At 34.5% G+C, this 20,197-nt stretch overlaps 1 long non-coding RNA gene across 1 annotated transcript in view; it reads right to left on the bottom strand.

Annotated features, from left to right (window-relative positions):
- Nucleotides 1-1,268: 1,268 nt before the first annotated feature.
- LOC140605499 (uncharacterized) overlaps nt 1,269-20,197 on the bottom strand; it is a 220,448-nt gene continuing 201,519 nt past the window's right edge. The window contains exon 4 of the long non-coding RNA XR_012008150.1: nt 1,269-2,037. This is a non-coding gene — a long non-coding RNA (uncharacterized lncRNA). The remainder of the gene's footprint in view (nt 2,038-20,197) is intronic.

The raw sequence follows: 20,197 nt of genomic DNA on the forward strand, positions 1-20,197 counted from the left end.
TATTTGTTGAGACCTATAGAATGTGCAGCATTGGAAGTGAACTTTAGGTGGTGATGATGTGTCAGCCTCAGTCCAGCAGTTATAACAAAGCTACTGCTCTAATGTCAGCATTTGAACATGGGGCAGGCTGCACATGTGTGGAGGTAGGAGGGCGGATGGGAAATCTCTGTTCCTTCTGCTCCATTTTGCTACCAAGCAAGAATAGCTCTAAAAAATAGTCTATTTAAAATTAAAAATCATATATATGGCCTTCTAAAAGTTCAACTTGCTCCAGAATAAGAGAAACGATGCTTTATCCAAGGAATATATATATAAGTACATGTATATGTATATATACATATATATATATATTCCTTAAAATCACTAAGACAATGTTTCAAATAATAATTTCAAATAATAAATTAACTGGAAAAATAAAAAAGTCTAACATTATGCCTTATAATTAGTATTATATTTCAGAGTACAAAATTCAAAAGCACTAGTTTCCAATATCATCTCTTTTTGTTGAGCCATTAAAATTAGATCCTAAATTTATTGCCAGTATGCACAAATTACTCAAAACAGGTATAGGCTTTCTGAAATGTTTGAACAGAAGTTGCTTAAAGGATTTGATTTTCAGTCATGCTGCTGGATAAAATCTCTGACTTTTAAAATGGAATATTAGAAGTCTTTGATCCTCAGAGAATAGAATTTAATCAGATTGAAGCAAGATAACTGTGATGGACAGTTATTTATTTAAGAGCAATATGACTTTTTGGTTTTGATAAGCAGAGTTCCCTCTTTTAATATTAAAGTTGACAACTGAAGTGAACCTACTTTTAAGTTCAGAAGGTAAGATAATGCATTTTTATAGAACCCTAGCAAAGATTTTATGTTTCATACTGGGAGAAAAAAAAAAAAAAGTAACTAGACCACTTGAATACCAATAAGACCCTATCATGGAGTTGTTTTTAGGGAATTTTAAAACCACTCATTGAGCACCCTGAGGCCCACCAACCTATTTTAACCCTACTTGGTTTCTCAGTATCTCATGAAACACTTGGCTCACAGGATGTGGTCAAGAAATAATTGTTAACAGAAAACAGAGCAAACCAGCAAAAATACAGAGTAGCTGTAGGACATGCCATCTCACAGGGATATATTTTTGTCACTAGAGGTAATAATGAAGCCACAGTTAGGATAAATAAAAAGGTCTGAAAGCAAATACAAATATCAGGTATATCATCCTATGAATAGGAAGGAAAAAAATGGAGAAACAATAAACTATATACTTTTTAAAAAAGATTTTATTTATTTACTCATGAGCGATACAGAGAGAGGCAGAGACATAGGCAGAAGAAGAGGTAGGCTCTCTGAGGGGAGCCTGATGTGGGATTCGATCCGGGACCTGAGCCAAAGGCAGATGATCAACCACTGAGCCACCCAGGTGCCCCTCTTTTAAGCTTTCTATGACGACCGTCCAAGACTGCTTTCCGTAAGGTTTCTGTCTCTCAACAAATAAAGTTGGGCTGAAAGAATCCCCACCAAAGGGACAATTTATAGTTTTTATTTTCCTGATATAACCATAATAACAAAAGTAGTTAAATGGTGATATTTTGCAATATTTTCCTTCCACGTCCCCCAAAAGTAGTATGTGGAAAGGTGTATATATAAGCTGGAGATGAAAGAAACACTGAGGCTCTAGCAAAGAGAAGCCCTGCGTGGCAGCTGGAGGTTGAAGGTAGGACTCTCTCTGGTCTTCCAGCAGCTTTGATGTCATGTGCAAGGTGAAGCTTTTAGAGCTGATTAACGAAAGCCACTTTTGTCAATGCCGCAGTTGTGCTCTCTGGAATATTGAAGACATGTTGGTAAATGAGAGATGAGTCTCCAAATGTGCATACCTAACGCTGTGCATGCAAATGGGTCTGATGTGCCAGGGAGTCTCTTTATGTTTTGTAGTTCTGAAAAATGCCATGCCCACTTTGTACAGAGCTGTCAAGACTGGTTCTTCCAATTAGGCTTTCTAGTTCCACTTCTTCCTCTGAAACTCTCATATCCCTGGAAAATAGAGAAACTAGGTCATGAAAAGTTAAGATTAATAAGTGTATAGTCCAGACTTCTTTTCCACCTCTGATAAATGAGAAATGCAAAGAACATAGCATTAGAAACCTGAATGTGTTCTTTTGTACAAGTTGAGTCATTTACTTCTTCACAAGGAAAATGCAGTCAGTGGCCTGGTTTAGCTCTGTCTCCTACTATATTAAACTGTCTATGGTTCTAGATGTTCTTCACTTTATAAGCTTTTCTTTCAGCTTCATATTGTAAGTCATTTCAACCATCATCTACTACTCTCTCCAAAGTGAGTGTATGTCTGAGATAATATTAACCAGGTTCTCTAAACTCTACATTATATTTACGCCTCACTCCTGCCTTAGTCTTTATATTTATGAAGCTTTCTGTCTATATGAATCAGAAATGTCATAAATGTAGAGAATAGTATTAATTTTGCATGGGACGATAAGGTTCTTTAGAAATATTTAAGAAAGTATCAAGAAACTTCAAGATTAAATCATCAGAATATCTTAGCTATAATTTTACTCTGTAGGGTTTGAATATATTTGTATTTATAAATACATCAAAATTTATTGATTTGTTTTTTCCCCTTTATTATTCCCCTTCAACAAAAATTAAACAGCCCTCAGTCTCATTTCTAATGTTTTGTACTTACTTCTTAGAAATCACAGATTTCTGATTCCCCCAGATGGTTTTACAATATTTCATATTATAGCTAATGTAAAAAAAAAAGTATATGTATGTATATGCAATTAGAACATACTCTACTATCCTGCTGTCATTTTGTTTGACAGATTTTGGGTTCAGATGGATAGTTGTTTTATGTCACTTCTAAAATTCTCAGTAACATATCACTAAATATCACAGTTTGCTAGAGATTTAATAGTGACTTCAGAATAGACAACATAAATACTCTGTTTCAAGAGTATTTTATTTTAAAACTGAAAAAAAATTATACCACCCCTTGCATTCTCACCTTGACATCTCTAAACAAAGCCAATAACACAAGGCTGCTTTATTTACTAGTGACATTCCCAGAAGAGTAAGCATTGGCAAGGTAATTGAGTTCTTCAACTAAAGACAGATTCTGTAGACAAGCGCATATACTCTGTATAATAAATAACTTTTAAAAACAAAGATTGTTTTTTAAATTATATATATGTAAATATTATGTAAAAAATTACCTTTGTAGTCAAATAACCTTTGCATGCATTTTTCTAAGACTACTCTTTTAGAGAAGTTTAAAGGTAACATCAAAATTGATAGGAAGATATAGAAATTTCTCACATGTAACTTTGATTCCACACATGCATAGTCTCTCTTAATATCAACATCCCCCACCGGAATGAAACTGTTACATTAGTGAATTGCACCTACATTAATTCATCATAATCACCCCAAATCCACAATTTATATTACTGTTTATTCTTGATCTTGTACATTCTGTGGATCTGGACAAATATATAGTGATATGTATATACATATGTATATGCAAGTTCTATTGGTTTCTATTAATATTGGTTATATTTTATTTTTCCTTAGAAGGTCAATGCTATTATGATTTAAGAGTTTTTATAATCTTCTCTTGATTCTCAGTGCTCAGAAATTTTTGTTATCCCACCCTCTCTTTTTTTCTTACATTTTAAAGTTTGCTTCTATTTCTTGTTGTGCTTCCATTTTTCTAACTTATTTTGTTTTTTCCTATTAGCTATAGTCTCTGTACTTAATTTTGGAGGCTTTCCTCTTTTTCTTAGTCTCCTTGAAACTTTATTCATAGTTAAGAGTAATGCATTTAAAATGTTAATAAAGAAATTGATTCCATGTCTACCACAGCAAAACAGAGATGAAGGACCCAGGCTCTCTAGATGATTCTATACAAAATATCGATAGAAGGCTAAATCACAACATTAACGTAAACATTTAAAATTATAAAATTTAAGAATAAGAACACCAGAGATTGTGGCTTAAAGATTGTGAAGATGTGGGAGTAGCCTTTTGTTGAAGAACTAGGGGCATACTCAGAAATGCCATGAGCCAGTTAAAATGATTTTCATTTTAATGTAAAATAATACAAATCCTGTTTGTAAAAAAGATAATAAAAATTCTGATGCAGTATTTAAAATGTGTGATACTTTTGATGACAAAGGAAAGAGCAATTATAGAATAGCCTGAAATTACTGCAAGGAAGAAGCCTGGTCAGGGAACACCAAATTTAGTTTTCACTAAGGAAATTCAACATAAAATTTCTAAGTGTCTTATTACTTTCCAAACTAGATTTTATTTACTAATCACTTACAAGAAAAAACTAATGAGGGATACCTGGATGGCTCAGTTGTTGAGTGTCTTCCTTTGGCTCAGGGCATGATGCCGGGATCCTGGGATCAAGTCCCATATCAGGCTCCCTGTGAGGAGCCTGCTTCTCCCTCTGTCTGTGTCTCTGACTCTCTTTGTTTCTCATGAATAAATACATAAAATATTAAAAAAAGAAAAAAGAAAAAAAAACCTAATGAGATGGGGTTATCTATACTGTTTTAGTCAGTTTTTTTTTTTAATTTTTTTATTTATGATAGTCACACAGAGAGAGAGGCAGAGACACAGGCAGAGGGAGAAGCAGGCTCCATGCACCGGGAGCCCGACGTGGGACTCAATCCCAGGTCTCCAGGATCGCGCCCCGGGGCCAAAGGCAGGCACTAAACCGCTGCGCCACCCAGGAATCCCAAGTTGTTTGGTTTCAAACAAATGCATGTATTTGTTGCCTTGGAGATATGAAATTCATTTCACTGAATTTGAAAATGATAGTTTAAATTTGGCAATTTAAAATCACATAATTTTATGCTTCTTAAACAAAGATCACTGAAGCCAAGAAGTAACATTTAATATTAGTCTTATATATTGGCTTGGGGTTTTGATAAAATCTAGTCCAGATATTTTGTTAATATTTTGAGGGTAAAGTGAAAGTAAATATTTTACTTTCACTTTAATGTATTCTGAAAATAAAAGCCTTAATCTTATTATAATGAAAATATTACTTCTGTTTTACAGGGAAAAAATAAGATTTTCAATAAATTTCTCCTTATGACTATGACCACTAGCTTTTTTATATAAAATATAAAACACATATTTTTGAAGACAAGGTAAAGCTACCATGACAACAAGAATTTGATGAAGGATAGAAAAACAATGAAGAAAAAGAAATACCAAAGAGGTAAGTTCAACAGATGGCTGAAAGTCTGAGAAGCTGATGAGAGATTTCAACAATCTCATGAGGCTATAGGAATAAAACTTAGATTTCAAAGCCTTCTAAGGAGAAGAAACTTTGGTAAAAAGTTTATTTGGTCAAATGAAGGGATATCCCTTAGGAGTAAGGATAAACTAAAAGTAAACTTATCCTCATGAAGGCTAAAAATCAGGTATGAATCAATTTAATCTTAGAGCTGATGAAGATATTTTGTATATATTTTAAATACTACTAGAAGCAAAAGTAAATTCTCTCTAGAGCAAAGTAGCAGTATCCACAGCCTCAAATTATCTATAGAATATTTCATACCTGATATGAAAAAGAAAATAACTAAACATACCAGGAGACCTAACCAGAAGACTAAAATTAAAATGAACAAATGTTAAAGCAGAGGCCGACAGATTAAAGATAACATAACTTTGATCAATATGTTCAGGATATACAGAATATACAAAACAGTATGTATAACTGGAATATTTTATATATAAACAGATGGTAGAAATAGTTAAGTAGACAGATATATACACATCATGAGAACTCTACACATGAAAAATAATTAATGCAATAAAGATATCAATAGATTAGTTTCACATATTAGACACAGCTGAAGAAAAACTCAGAAAGCCAGAAGAAAATATCTGTGATTATATCTAATGTAATGCTACACCAAAAACTTTTATTATTTCTTTAAAGATTTTATTTATATATTCATGAGAGACACAGAGGAGAAGAGAGAGAGAGACAGAGACAGAGACCTAGGCAGAGGGAGAAGCAGGCTCCATGCATGGAGCCTGACGTGGGATTCAATCCCGGGACTCCAGGATTACGCCCTGGACTGAAGGCGGCGCTAAACTGCTGACCAACCCGGGCTGCCCTAAAAACTTTTATTAAAAACAAATATTGTTTGGTTGTTGACGACATGTTACTATGAATTACTTATAAGAGCTACCCCTTTTATATTTTTAGATATGCTGAAAGATTGTGTCTTAGCTAGGCTGCCATAACAGAATACCATTGACTGGGTAGTCTAAACAGCAGAATATTATTTTCTCATAGTTTTGGAGGCTAGAAATCTGAAATCTGGATGCCAGCATGGTTGGATCCTGGTGAAGATTCTCTTCCTGCCTCACACACAACTGGATCCACACATAGCAGAGAGATCAAGCTCTCTGGTCTCATCTTATAAGGGCACCAACCTTCATGACCTCATCTAAACCTAATTATCTCCTCAAAACCCCAGCTCCTAATACCATCACATTGTGGGGTAGGGCTTCAATATAGTAACTTGCGGGGGGGGGGGGGAGGGGGCATTCAGTCCATAGAAGAATGCAAGTAAAATGATGGAAACTATATCAATATATGCCCCAAATAGAGCTTATATAACTATCCTAACAATAGATAAAAATAGACTTTAAAAATATATTTTATAATGATAGGATATTCACTCTACCAGGAAGATATAATTATTATAATTTTGAACATAGTTAATTAAATACATAACAACTTCAAAATGTATAAAGTACAAAATTATGGAAATAAAATAAAGAAGTAATATTGAGCAAGTCATTTTTTACAAGGCCAGAAAGATCTAAGTGATAACACTGCAAAAAGGAAAAATTACAAGGTTATTTCTTTCATAAACATAAAACTTCTAAAAATAATATTTGCTAGACCTACTACATATAAAAAATGCATCTGTTATGACCAAGGTTATTGTTTCCTTAAAGTTAGGATCGTATAACTTAGAAAATCAATCAATGTAATTCCTTATAGTAACAAAATAAATGAAGAAATCTTATAATGACTTCAAATAGATGTAGAGAAATGTAAGATAAAATTTATATATAATTCATGAAAAAAATCTCAAAAAAATAGAAATTGAAGCAAACTTCCTCAATCTGATTTTAAAATACCCTTTTACACTAAACCTATAGAAAATATTATACTTAATGACCAAATATGAAAAACTTTCCCCCCTAGATCAAGAACAGAGAAGAATGTCTGCTATAACCACTATTATAAACACTGTACTATAGTGAGAAAAAATGATAAAAGATTCAAATGGAAAAGTAAAACTGTCATTATTTACAGATAATATTATGCATGTTGAATGTCTAAAAGGATCTACAGATTATATTAGAATGAATAAGTACATTTACCAATGATCTATATATGCATGTGTATATGCATATGTATATATCAGCAATAATTTAAAAATAAACATTTTAAATTCAATTTACAATAACAAAACAATCATAAAATACTCTGGAATTCATTTAATGATAGATATGTAAGACTTCTACATAGAAAACTATAAAACATTTTGGAGATAAATTATTAAAGATCTAAATATTTTAATTTTTTAATAAAGAGAAAAAGGAGGAAGAAGCTTTATAATTCATGGACTGGAAAGGCTCAATATTGAAAAGTTAGGAATACTCCCCAAATTTATTACAAATTTATTGCAATTCTAATCAAATTCCAGTTTATTTTGTGGTAATCAACAAGCCTATTTCAAAGTTTTAATGTAATAAAAGTGCCCAAACAATCTTGAATAAGAAGAACAAAATTGAATCCAAGATGACACAAGAGGCACAGAGTACTAATTTAAAAGGTCATAGTCCATTAGCTTGTTAAATAATAATTTAAAATATCGACCATTGTATAAAATCAGAGATGTCCCTATTATGAGAGGATGTGACAGAAATGAAAAAAGGGAAAGCATGCAGAGATGTTTACCTGGTGAAGAAAAGTAGGCTTATGGTTTATTTGATATAGGGCGGAGAGATTCTACTGGTTATTTATGCCTGATAACTATCATTCCCAACTCTTCTATGCCTATACATACCAATGTGAAATATTGAGTATAAGCATTGAAGGAAGAAATATAGGTAAAAGTATAATTTTAAGTGTAGTGTCAAAAATATGAAGGTCACCACTAAAACAACTGAAACGGGTTGAATTTCAAGAGGAAGAAGAGAAAAGTATGAAATAGAAAACCTGGTCTAACAGAAGGCAAGAGCAGTGCAGAAATCAACAGGAAATATGGTTTAATTCGCATATGATGGTACGAATAAACCCACACATATCAGTTATTATAATAACTGCGAATATGTTACATTAATCCTGAGAGAGTGTTGGAAAGAGATATTCTAAATAGAGGCTTGTATAGGCAGAGAAACAAAGCCTTTTCCTAACCAAGCTTAGCCCTGAAAGATAATGAGTGTCTACACTGACAATAGCAAAACATTATTTTTCAGGCCTACCAAAAAGCTGTAATTGAGGGACCCCTGGATAGCTCAGCCTTTCACTCAGGGCGTGATCCTGGGATCCCAGATCTAGTCCCACATCCGGCTCCCTGCAGGGAACCTGGTTCTCCCTCTGCCTGTGTCTCTGCCTCACTGTGTGTCTCTCATGAATAAATAAATAAATCTTAAGAAACAAAAACAAAATAAAGAGCCATAGCTAAAAAAATAAACATTCTTTTCCAAAAACTTTTAGTTTATGAATGTGGAATTAATGGCAGAATTATAAAACCATGATTTTTAATCTATGAAATAATTAAGGATATGCTGAAAAAGCAGGTCTCAAGAAGAAAAGCTCTGATTTGCAAGATTTGCTCGTTTTTGTGTAAATTCTCCCATCATAGCCAATTTTAAGCCATCAACAAGAAGTCTTTGAACACGGAGTTGCAAAGAAATGTACATAATTGGTTCTTATGAGATAATGGATGTTGGCCCTAGCACAACACTAGAAATAACTGATTTAGGTAAATTTTTACCAGTGGATGAAACCATTAGAAGACATTCATAGAGAATTTTATAATGAATACTTAGGATTTCACCACCTAAAACTTCTGATCTGTGTCAGCATTGCTAAGAATGCTACCACCAGATACTAAGTACCTTCTGATAAGCCTATGAGGTACATAGGACCTCCTTGCTATTGACTATTTTGCCAAAAAAAAATTGAACTGGGTCTAATAAAACCTTTAGAACTAATTGGAAGATTACAAGACAAACAGAAAAAAGAGGAACACAGTAAATAGGTGAATACATCCAGACTATGGAACATTCTATAGGTTAGTTGGCCTGGCTTCTTCAACAAATAAAAAATATGAATTAGAAAAATTAAGTTGTGAGCACTATTTAGAAAAAAGGAGGATAAGGAGACATGATTTTCTAATACAAAGGATTGATCTTGTTTGGATCTTGAATCACACAACAGATGATAAAATAACATTTTTTAGATTACTGAGGAAATCTGAATTATTTAGGTACTGAATGACATCAGTTATTATAGGTGTTGCTAATATTTTTGTTGTGATAATAGCATTTTGGGGTTATTTAAGAATGTTCATATTTTTAAATATGGCATAATATCTGGACTTTTCTTTAAAACAATTCAGAAAAAGGAAAATATATAATTTTGGCAAATGAGTGGCAGGCAAATTGAGGTTAGTTATGTTTTGCAGTCTCCTTATGTGCATGTTTGAAATGTTTCATAATTAAACTTTACTGCAATTGAGCAAAAGTAATAAATAGTATAAACCTCAAACGTAGGAATAAATCTGAAAAGTTGTAATACTTATACCATGACAATAATAACCTTTTTATTTTTTAAATTTTTATTATTTTATTCTAATTCCAGTGTAGTTAACATACAGTGTTGTATTAGTTTCAGGTGTACCTATAGTGATTCAACATTTTCATACAGTACTCAGTGCTCATTATGATAAGTGTACTCACAATCCCCTTCACCTATTTCACCCAACCCTCCACCCACCTCCCCTCTGGTAACCATCAGTTTACCAGTTCTCTTACATAGTTATGAGTCTGTTTTTTGGTTTTTCTCTATTATTTGTTCATTTGTTTTGTTTCTGAAATTCCACATGTGAGTGAAATCATATGGTATTTGTCTTTCTCTGACTGACTTATTTTACTTAGAATTATACTCTGTGGATCCATCCATGTTGTTGCAAATCACAAATTTTGTTCTTTTTTATGGCTGAATAATATTCTGTTATTCATCCAATATTCCACTATTCCATAATGGAATGAATATTATATATATATATATATATATATATATATATATATATGTATATGTATATATACACACACACACATATAAATAGGATTTCACCACCTGAAATTTCTGATCAGTGTCAGCATTACTAAGAATGATACCATTTTATACACACACACACACACACACACACACACACTGCATCTTCTTTAACTATTCATCTATTGGTGGACACTTAGGCTGTTTCCATAGTTGGCTATCGTATGTAATGCTGCAACAAACATAGGAGTGCATATATCCCTTCAAATTAATGTTTTCTTTTTTAAAATATCTTATTTATTTATGACAGAGAGAGAGAGAGAGAGGCAGGCAGAGACACAAGCAGAGGGAGAAGCAGGCTCCATGCCGGGAGCCCTGTGCGGGACTCCATCCCCGGACTCCAGGATGATGCCCTGGGCTAAAGGCAGGCCCTAAACTGCTGAACCACCCAGGGATCCCTAATTAATGCTTTCATATTCTCTGGGTAAATACCCAGTAGTTCGATTACTAGATCATAAGGTAGTCCTGTTTTTAATTTTTGAGGAACTTCCATACTATCTTCTACAGTGGCTGCCCCAGTTTGGATTCCTACTAATGACACATGAGAGTTCCTTTTTCTCCACATCCTCAACAACACTTATCACTTCTTGGGTTTTTTCTTTTAGCCATTCTGACAGGTGTGAGGTGATAGCATTAAAAAAATACTTAAGAGTAAATATAAATAGTGAGAAATACTACATCTCCTTATGGGCATAGTCAGTAGTAGTTAGTTCTAGGAAACAGAAGTGGTTGGTGTTCAGGAAGAATAAGACAGAAAAATAAAACCAAATGCATGCTTGCATTACTGAAGTTGCTACTTTGGAAAATAGAAACATACTAGGGATTGATGAATGGCACCCCGACAACACTTTGTAATGAGATCCTCACTACTACTTCTTCAGCCTTCTAATAAATTATTTCCATTGCATACCCTGGAGATAGGTAGTTAAGTATTAAGTTTCCATAATTGATTTCTTACTCTCTAAATATGTCTTACATATGTCATCTGGCAGCTACTTTAATAACCTCTGTCCAAACTCTAAGAAAATAAGAAAAAAAGCTCTTATCATCCTATTCTGTTGTATTTCTAGTAATTCATATCAAAATACTAATAGCGAATTTGGTAAGTTGAAGTCTACTAAAGCTGTTTCTGATGGAAAGGCCCAATTTCAACCAGTTTTGTACTAAGTTTTAACTTGATGGCCCACTGACTTTTTCCAGCAGTAATTAAAAATTTAGGAAACTGGAAAATATTGAGTATGCTGGGCTCAAGTGATCCAATATCATTATAAAATACAGTATGACATCCAATTAGTGTTGTAATATCTTAGTCAACTGTGCAATCCTAAAAGAATTTGACATCTATTGTTTACACAGTATATTGAAGTTACTTCAAATTATTTATAGCAATGCATAGAATATGCAAAATATTAAAATAAACCGTTTATCTGTGAATCTCTTTATTCTGTTTATTCCATTATTGAGCTAACCTTCAGTTAAGCAATCTCTTTAACTGTATTTCCCAACAATGCTGGGGAACTGTGGTGTTCTTATATCTTTAACTTAGTAATATCTTCTATGTAAGTTCATAAACTATGTAAGTTTATTCCAAACTCTTCCAAGTGATGGAAATGAAATCTAGAATAAATATTCCTTTGATTTGGCCTGCTTTATAACTATATCAATATAGGCTAGACTTTATCAGGCTGCCTGAGAAAGAATATTATAATGCCTAAACTTTAGATTATTTTATCTACTCTTCCGCAGGCCAATTTAGATTGTACCATTTCTATCTTAAATGATTGAGGTATTTCTGACTTTTCAATTGCTCCCTAACATGAAACACATAATCTGTTCAAACTGTTTTGGAGTGCTTTTGTCAACCGCCAAACTGCTGAGGAGGCTTGAGTGCAGATTTTAATTAACGTGCTTTATTGAAGTCTTTCAGAGCAATCAACTTTCCTGTGGTTATTTGACATAGGTCCCTTGTTGTTTCAAATATCTTTCTCATTTCAGAAGTCTGGAGTTGGTGAACAGGTCCTGTAATTCAAATTCAGCGATATGTAAACCAAATTATAACTCATTTTTCATTTTTGAGGTAATGGATTTCCCTGCTAGGTTTTACTGGGAAGAAGAGAGAGATAAAAAGACAAAGTATGAATTGTGGGTGCAATAAGATGTTTGAAATAGTTTCTCTTTTACAGAAATAGTTGGTACTGTTAGTCGCTGAAATTTCAATTAAATATGTTGCTGTAAGGTTTAATTTGAATGATGATGCTATCTCAGGAGGTAAACGAGAGGGAAAATTAAGTTTAATCATATGAGGGACTCTAATGAGAAAACATTGAAGGAAATTAAAGGGAACTTTGGAATAATCATAAACTAAGCTTTGTGACAGTTAGATGGTTATATTGCCACTCATGTTCTCTGGTGATATAAGACCCATAATTAGGGACTTTTCAAGTACCAGGTAAATAGAAGAGCACAATATAAGAAAGTAGCTGAAAAGTCATGTTGGGGAACTCATTGCACTATTGCCTCTTAAATTCACGGACAGCCTTTTCCTAGGTGTTTGAGGATGGGGCTGAGTGAGAAATAAAGTCAATAAAACTGTACACTTGGCTATAGAGTGCAGGTGAATGTGTGGAAGAGTAGCAATTCATATTTTATGATCACTTATTAAGAGCCAAACACCGTCCTGAAAGTTTTGCATGCATCATCACATTTAATCCTTGCCACAAGTTTATACATTAGGATCTATTAATTTCCCTATATAGGGATAAAGACATTGAAGCAGGAGAACTGGGCATGGTAACCCAGGTAACCTCTGTACTAGCACAGGACCTTACCGGTCTCATGTACACCAAAGCAATAGTTATTAAAACAGTGCAGTATTACTATAAAATCTCTCCTTTTATAACCACAAACCAACATGTAATTCAGAAAATTTAATTTTTTTTCCCTTGGATGTATTTCAAGAGCTTGTCCAGGAGATTGGAAGCTGTCAGACAAATGAATGCTTTTCCAGGAGCACACATTAGGATCACCACCTTCACTATTCCAGCCATCGCATCTAGATCTGTTTTACAAAGTCCCTAAAAAACAAATTAAATAAACATATCTGGGAGAAAATGTCTGAAGATTGTTAGAATCACTCTGCTGACAGGGATTCTCTCATTATCGATTGACCTGTCCATTTGGATCTCAGCAGGAAATGAAAAGCACACTCAAGATCACTAAGATAATTTAATAAAAGGTGTGGGAAGGTTTAAAGTAACCAAGCAAAGATGTTGCTGAACCCAGGGACTAGCAACAGCAGGAAGTTATTACCATCATTAGACTTCTGTGTGGCGAAGAGAAGAGTGTTTCTGAGGGTGAGCTGGACAGTGAATGAGGGGATGCTCACCAGAACCTAAAGATATAAAGGCAGTCACTACCAGGACTGTGACTTCTGTGGCCAGTCACTGCCAGAAATGAGGAAGGATGTAGAGAAAAAGCACTCTCACCACTCTTTTTTTCCCACTCTATAATCTCTGCTGCTGCCCTCAATTGGCTGAATCCAACATGAAGCCAGAGGGCAAGAAAATCCAGGTAATGCAGTCCACAGGGGTCCATGCCTTAGAACACAGAACAGACAAAAGAATAGCAGAAAATAGATACGCTGTGTCAGAAAATGGTAAGGGACAGCAACACAACAAATTACTACAGCTTAAAAATTAATCCTCTCATTTGCTTGTCGGTTCTGTAGAAGAAGAGTTCAAAATGTCCAGCTAGCAGTCTCATCTTCCAGTTTAATGGAATCATGGCCTTGGCCTAGGCATCTCTCTCTGGATAGTAGGACTGCCAATCCAAGTGAACTCAAATTTATGTGGATAGGAAGAAAAATATTATGAATGGATTATTAGGTATTATAGTGAGAGGGCCCTCTTCTCTCCACCTATTGGTGTGATGACTATGAGGAAAATAGCAAATATATAGTATACTACTCTAAGGCATATGTCACAACCTATAATATAGGACTTCCCAGATGGCACTGCAATTGTGTCATCAGTTGGCCATTTCTACCATTTTATCAGGTCAGCTGATTTTGAGTGATGGGCACATAGTAAGCTCCATGAATTCTGTGGCATGATCTCTGGCACACTTTGTAAGTGGTAAAATTAATTTCTTAATTAGAAATTGACTAAGTGGCAAGGGTTAGGCATTCTATAAGTACATGAATGGTGACACTGGCAGAAGTAGTATCGGAAAGGATTGTTAGTCTGTGTCCAGAATAACTCTTTTTATGTGAGAACAAGCTATTCCCTTTCATGACAGATTTTGTATAATCAATCTTCACTTGAGTGGCTGGTTAGTCCATTGGAAGATGGTGCCAAATAGGCTCAGCATTATCCTTTTATTAGTCACATGGGCACAAAATAGATCAGCCTTGATGAGGGAAAGTCCATGTTATTGAGCTCGTGAACAGTCCCCATCCTTGCCAACAGAGCTACTTGGTATATTGGTCCACTGAATAAGAAGCAAGAATCTGAAAACAAATATTACTTGTTACAAGTACACATAGAACAAGACCATAAATGGGTCATCTTGTCTGATTATTGAGATTCTCCTCTAATGGATGCCCTTTAGGATATTTAAATATGACACACCTATCTGCACTTTGTTCCTATTTTGATAAATCAATCCACAGAATTTCCTTCACCCCCAATTTCCTTGTCAGCAATCTACCAATCTTGTCCTTTCTAAGTCCTTGACAAGTCAGCCAATCAATCCATTAGGCATTGCTCAGAAATTAGTATAGAATTGGACCTTTCCAAAAAGTGAACAGTCAAATTTACAGCTCAAATTGCTGCCAACTGGAAAGATTTCCCTTCTATCCAACAGGACTATCCCTGTGTGAAGCTAAAATGCAGCTGCCTACTTCCAGCTGGTGATTGCTGCACACTGTGCAGACCCATTGGCAAACCAGGCCTTCCTGAAATCTTCATCTGTTAATTGGTTAATTGTGTCCTCTTCTGTAGTTGAAAACTGATCATGATTCCATAGATAGGAGGTTGGAGAAGTGACAGTGAAGCAGTAAGGAAATACAATAAGCCACGTGCTATGCAATTTACTTGTGTCCTCTAAAGCTGCTCAGGCCTGATGTTATGTATAGCATTCCCACTAATAATGGAATGCTGTTGCACATCATTAGCTTTGTGATTTGATAGATTGAAAATACTGGATTACTTGATAAATTGTGGTTGCCAGTTACTCCGGTAACTTGATTTTCCATGGTCAGAGGCCCAGTAGCAAGCTAGGAGCTGCTTTTTGAATAGAGAATAGTTGTAGGCAGAAGAGATTCTCATAGATTGCTTCAAACTTCCAGGGGTGTGCATTGCAATTTCTCTTTAGAGGTTCCATACTGCTCCCCATCTGTCACAGATACTCCAAATATCACTGAATGCTCAGCCGTAAGACCCAGACCTTAAGACAGCTTGCACCACACATGGATGGACCTTATGTTAAGTCCTCTTTTCTCCTGATTCCCACACAAAACTGAATCCCTTCTAAGTTATCCAGTAAATCGGTAGGAGAACCACACTCAAATTTGGTGTATGTTGTCTTCAAAATCCAAATAGTTATACAAAACATATTGCCTCTTCATGGTAGTTGGTGAAAACTTCAGCTAATGTTTCTAAACTTTAGAGGATATATACCCACATATATCAGACAGCTGAATGATTAGAAACTTCTTTATAGGACAGCTTTCCATTTCGTAGCGTTTTTATTTCACCCTCTAGCACACCTATATCTTATTGAATCCTGGATTCTCATTCCCTCTCTGTCATCAGATTCAGTGAACAAAACATCATCAATGTAATGGACCTGTGGTGATGTTCTGTGGGACATACGATGTTTAAGGACACTCATCATTACAATGTAGGATAGCAGGTTAGCCATAAAATAAGACATTAAATATCTTCTACTCTATCACATAAAGGTGAACCACTTCTGAATATATATATATGCTCATTTATACTCATAAATATATATATATATATTCAGAATATATTAGTATATATATACACTCATATATATACTCATATATATACTAATATATTCTGAATATATATGAGTATAATATATACTGATATATTCTGAATATATATGAATATATACTCATATATATGAGTATATTAGTATATATATATGAGTGTGTGTATATATACACACACACAAACACACATACACACACACACACACTTACACACTAAACTGATTTCTTGTGTATTTGGTACCAAGGAATGTGGCTTATTTTCTCCAGTAAAGATACCACATAGTCATCAAAACCACTTAAAATGTATAATCCACAATAATTCCAAGAACCATCTGAGTTTTGCCCTGGCCAAATATGTGAGTTAATCAGAAATATGATCAGTATTTATCAAGTCTCTAATTTTGGTATGGGATTAAATTCTGCTCTTGTTTATTTGCCTGAGGATGACAGTTCTACAGACTCTCACTTGGTTCTTCTTACCAATGTGCCAGGAAACCACTCTGTGGACTCCACCAGTTACTAAGTACTTTTATTCCAAGTGTACATTCAGGGACTGGGGAATAACCACAGTTTTTCATTCAAACTGTGAAATTGGCTGATCTCCACTCATCGCCAGATTTCCATAGCTCCTTCCCCTCCAAATCCAACCTCAGGACAATAGTGGAATTGTGGGCTTCTGGGATTTAGTGCCAAATTTCAAATAGCATCTAATGGCCTCTGGAATGCCTAGATATTCTCCCTTTTTAAAGGATACATTCAACCCATTATATGAAAGCAGGTTTCCTGGGAAAACTTTAAAGGAAAATGTGTAGTATACAAGGTGGTCAACTTTCAAGTTTCTTCTAAGGATATGACCCCTCTTCAATAAAGGGGTGATAGGTCTGAATGGACTAAGCTGAGAACTAGGTAAATAGTCATGAATAACTACTACGTAGATAATAATCAGATTTCTGACAACTGGAAAAATAATTATACAGATCAAGTAATTATTCCATAGACTATTCATTATGGATAGAAGCTTATTAATCAACTAGCTGTGACAATAGATCCCTGTGGGTCAAAACATATTGCTTCATACTACTCCACATCATGCTTATTATGGTATTGCACCCACTCTGTCTCTGAAGATTAAACACCACTATTCCAGGATCTAATTCCATTGAAATCATTAGTTTAATTCCATGGTAGCATCTCCTAGAGTTTTTCTAGGATGTTAGTACTCCCTTCATCAATGTGTGTTTTTATTGCTTGGTAAAAAGAATGCCCTCAAAGAGGGCCCCCTTGAATGCTATGATTAGCATATGGCTAACAGTTTGCACATAGTAGATGAGCTTGAGCATTCTCATATTTCTGAGACTTTGTACTCTTTCCTCTGTAGTATGCCATGGATGTCCCAACATCTGAACCTTATTGAGTGAAGGAGAACTCTGAATCTGGGCTTCAATCAATCAGCCTTTCAAAATATTAATATTGCTCCAAGGACTTGAAACAATATATTACAACAAATTCTGATTAAGTGCATCCAAAATGATAAAATCAGCCAGATGAGGCTTTATATTTAGCTGTTTTAGTCTAAAACCATTAGAACCCATTCAACACATTTCTTCATTTATTTGTTTGTTTTTTGGTCACTTGGTGATCAAATTTGGCACGATCTTTCAACCTCATTAACTGTGTCCTTTCTTTCCTAAGAAGGGGTTTTGCAATTCTTTTTCTGGTCCTTGGAGAATAATTAGAAAAGTTAGATGAAAAAGTACCTGGTGGGGATCCCTGGGTATCTCAGCAGTTTAGTGCCTGCCTTCTGCCAAGGGTATGATCCTGGAGTCCTGGGATCGAGTATAACGTCAGGCTCCCTGTATAGAGCCTGCTTCTCCCTCTGCCTTTGTCTCTGCCTCTCTTCTCTCTCTCTCTCTCTCTCTCTCTCTGTGTGTCTCATAAATAAATATTTTTATTTATTCTTTTAAAAATTTTTTAAAGATTTTTTTTTAAAAGAAAGAAAAAGTACCTGGTAAAACTACAAGATTCCTTGTAATGATCACATTGACTCATGTAACTCAAGAGATTCAGCAGAGAAATTGACAACCAGTTAATGTAGCAGATGACTAGCCACTTACCTATCTTTCTCTGGGTGGATATCCTCCACTGATCCAATTGACTATAGTACTCTATTCCTTCTGTTTTCTGGAAATTGTATGACATAGGCTCAGGGCCTAAACATTGTTTAATATTATGCCATCAATCAAGCATAACCCACAATTTTTGCTGTTACTGCATACGACTTGCACTAATATTTAATGAATGTTTTTCTTTAAATTTATTCTTATTTTTTACAGATACACATATTCTGGCCTTATCCTGAACAGTCCTATCCTTGAATCTTGGTTTTGTTCACTAACTATTATATTTTTTTCTATCAAATAGAAGTGAAAATAAATACCTATTATTTTCAAATTAATCCATTTTCTACTGAAAATTCCATTATGCATAAAGCAGTGACAATATATTAGGTTTAGATGCCTCATATGGAAAAATGTCACAAGTGCTAAAGAAGTAAAAGGAACTACACACAAAAGAGTTACAGTAGACTGAATGTTTGTTTTCCCACAAAACTCTTATGTTGAAAATCTAATGCCCAATGTGATAATATGAGCAGGTGGAGCTTTTGGGAGGTGATTAGGTCATGAGACCCCTCATGAAAGTAATTAGTGCCCTCATAAAGGGAACCTGAGAGAGCTTCTTTGCCCTTTCAGCATGTTGAGGTCACAGAGAAAACATAGCAGGCCAGCAAGCAAGACTTTCTCACCAGAAACCAATCTTCCAATACCATAATCTTGTACTTTCCAGTCTCCAGAAGCATGAGAAATAAATGTTTGTTGTCTATAAACCATCCAGTTTATGGTATTTCTGTTTCTAACAGCCCAAATAGGCTAAAATAAGCATGTATTGTAAGATTACATCTTATATATTAGCATTTATATAGAGAACAAAAATACGCAAAATCAATCTAGGCTTTTAGAAGTTGGGTTATTGGCTATCTTTGGTTGGGAGAGACTTGTATCAGTCATGAGAATAAGGACTACTTTTTCTTAATCTAGGTGATGGTTTCCACAAGTGCATTCAGTTTATGAAAAATCATCAAATTGTGTACTTAAGATCTATGCATTCCACTGCCTTTTCCTTTGTTTCTAATATTGCTGATTTTTCCCCTGATCTTTCTACATTTCAAATGCAGGATGGTCTTATTTCCTTGTGCACTGTCCCTTTGCATACCCAATAATATGCTAAGTGCCATCACCATCAGTTATAGCATGTTAAAAAGGCAATAAAGCAAGAGTGCCTTGCACTTTCAACCTAGGGTTATTAATATTTTACAAAGATTTTAGAGAAAAAATCTTTACTTAGACCTTTTAATTTCCACCTGTCTCTAAAATTCTCACATAAGATCTTGGCTAAGACATACACACAATTCAATTCTTTTCTTTTTCTGTTCCTGGTCCAGGTTGCTTGGATCATACACATGTATCTTGATATTCTCTCCACTTTTTCTCTGAACTTTCTCAGAATTTTTGTTCCTTTATTTATTTGATTTCCATTCTCCTTTCACTAAGGTGAAAGTGTTATATTCTCAAATAAGAACTGCCACTTCTACCACACATGTGATTTGGATGAATTTAATGACTACCTTAGCTATATTCCAATTCTAAAAGTTAATGAAGTACCATTAATATATTTAAGAGTTTGTTAACTAAGTATTACTTATT

Source organism: Canis lupus, chromosome 15 (assembly GCF_048164855.1).
Source record: "Canis lupus baileyi chromosome 15, mCanLup2.hap1, whole genome shotgun sequence".
Taxonomy (NCBI): Eukaryota; Metazoa; Chordata; class Mammalia; order Carnivora; family Canidae; genus Canis; species Canis lupus.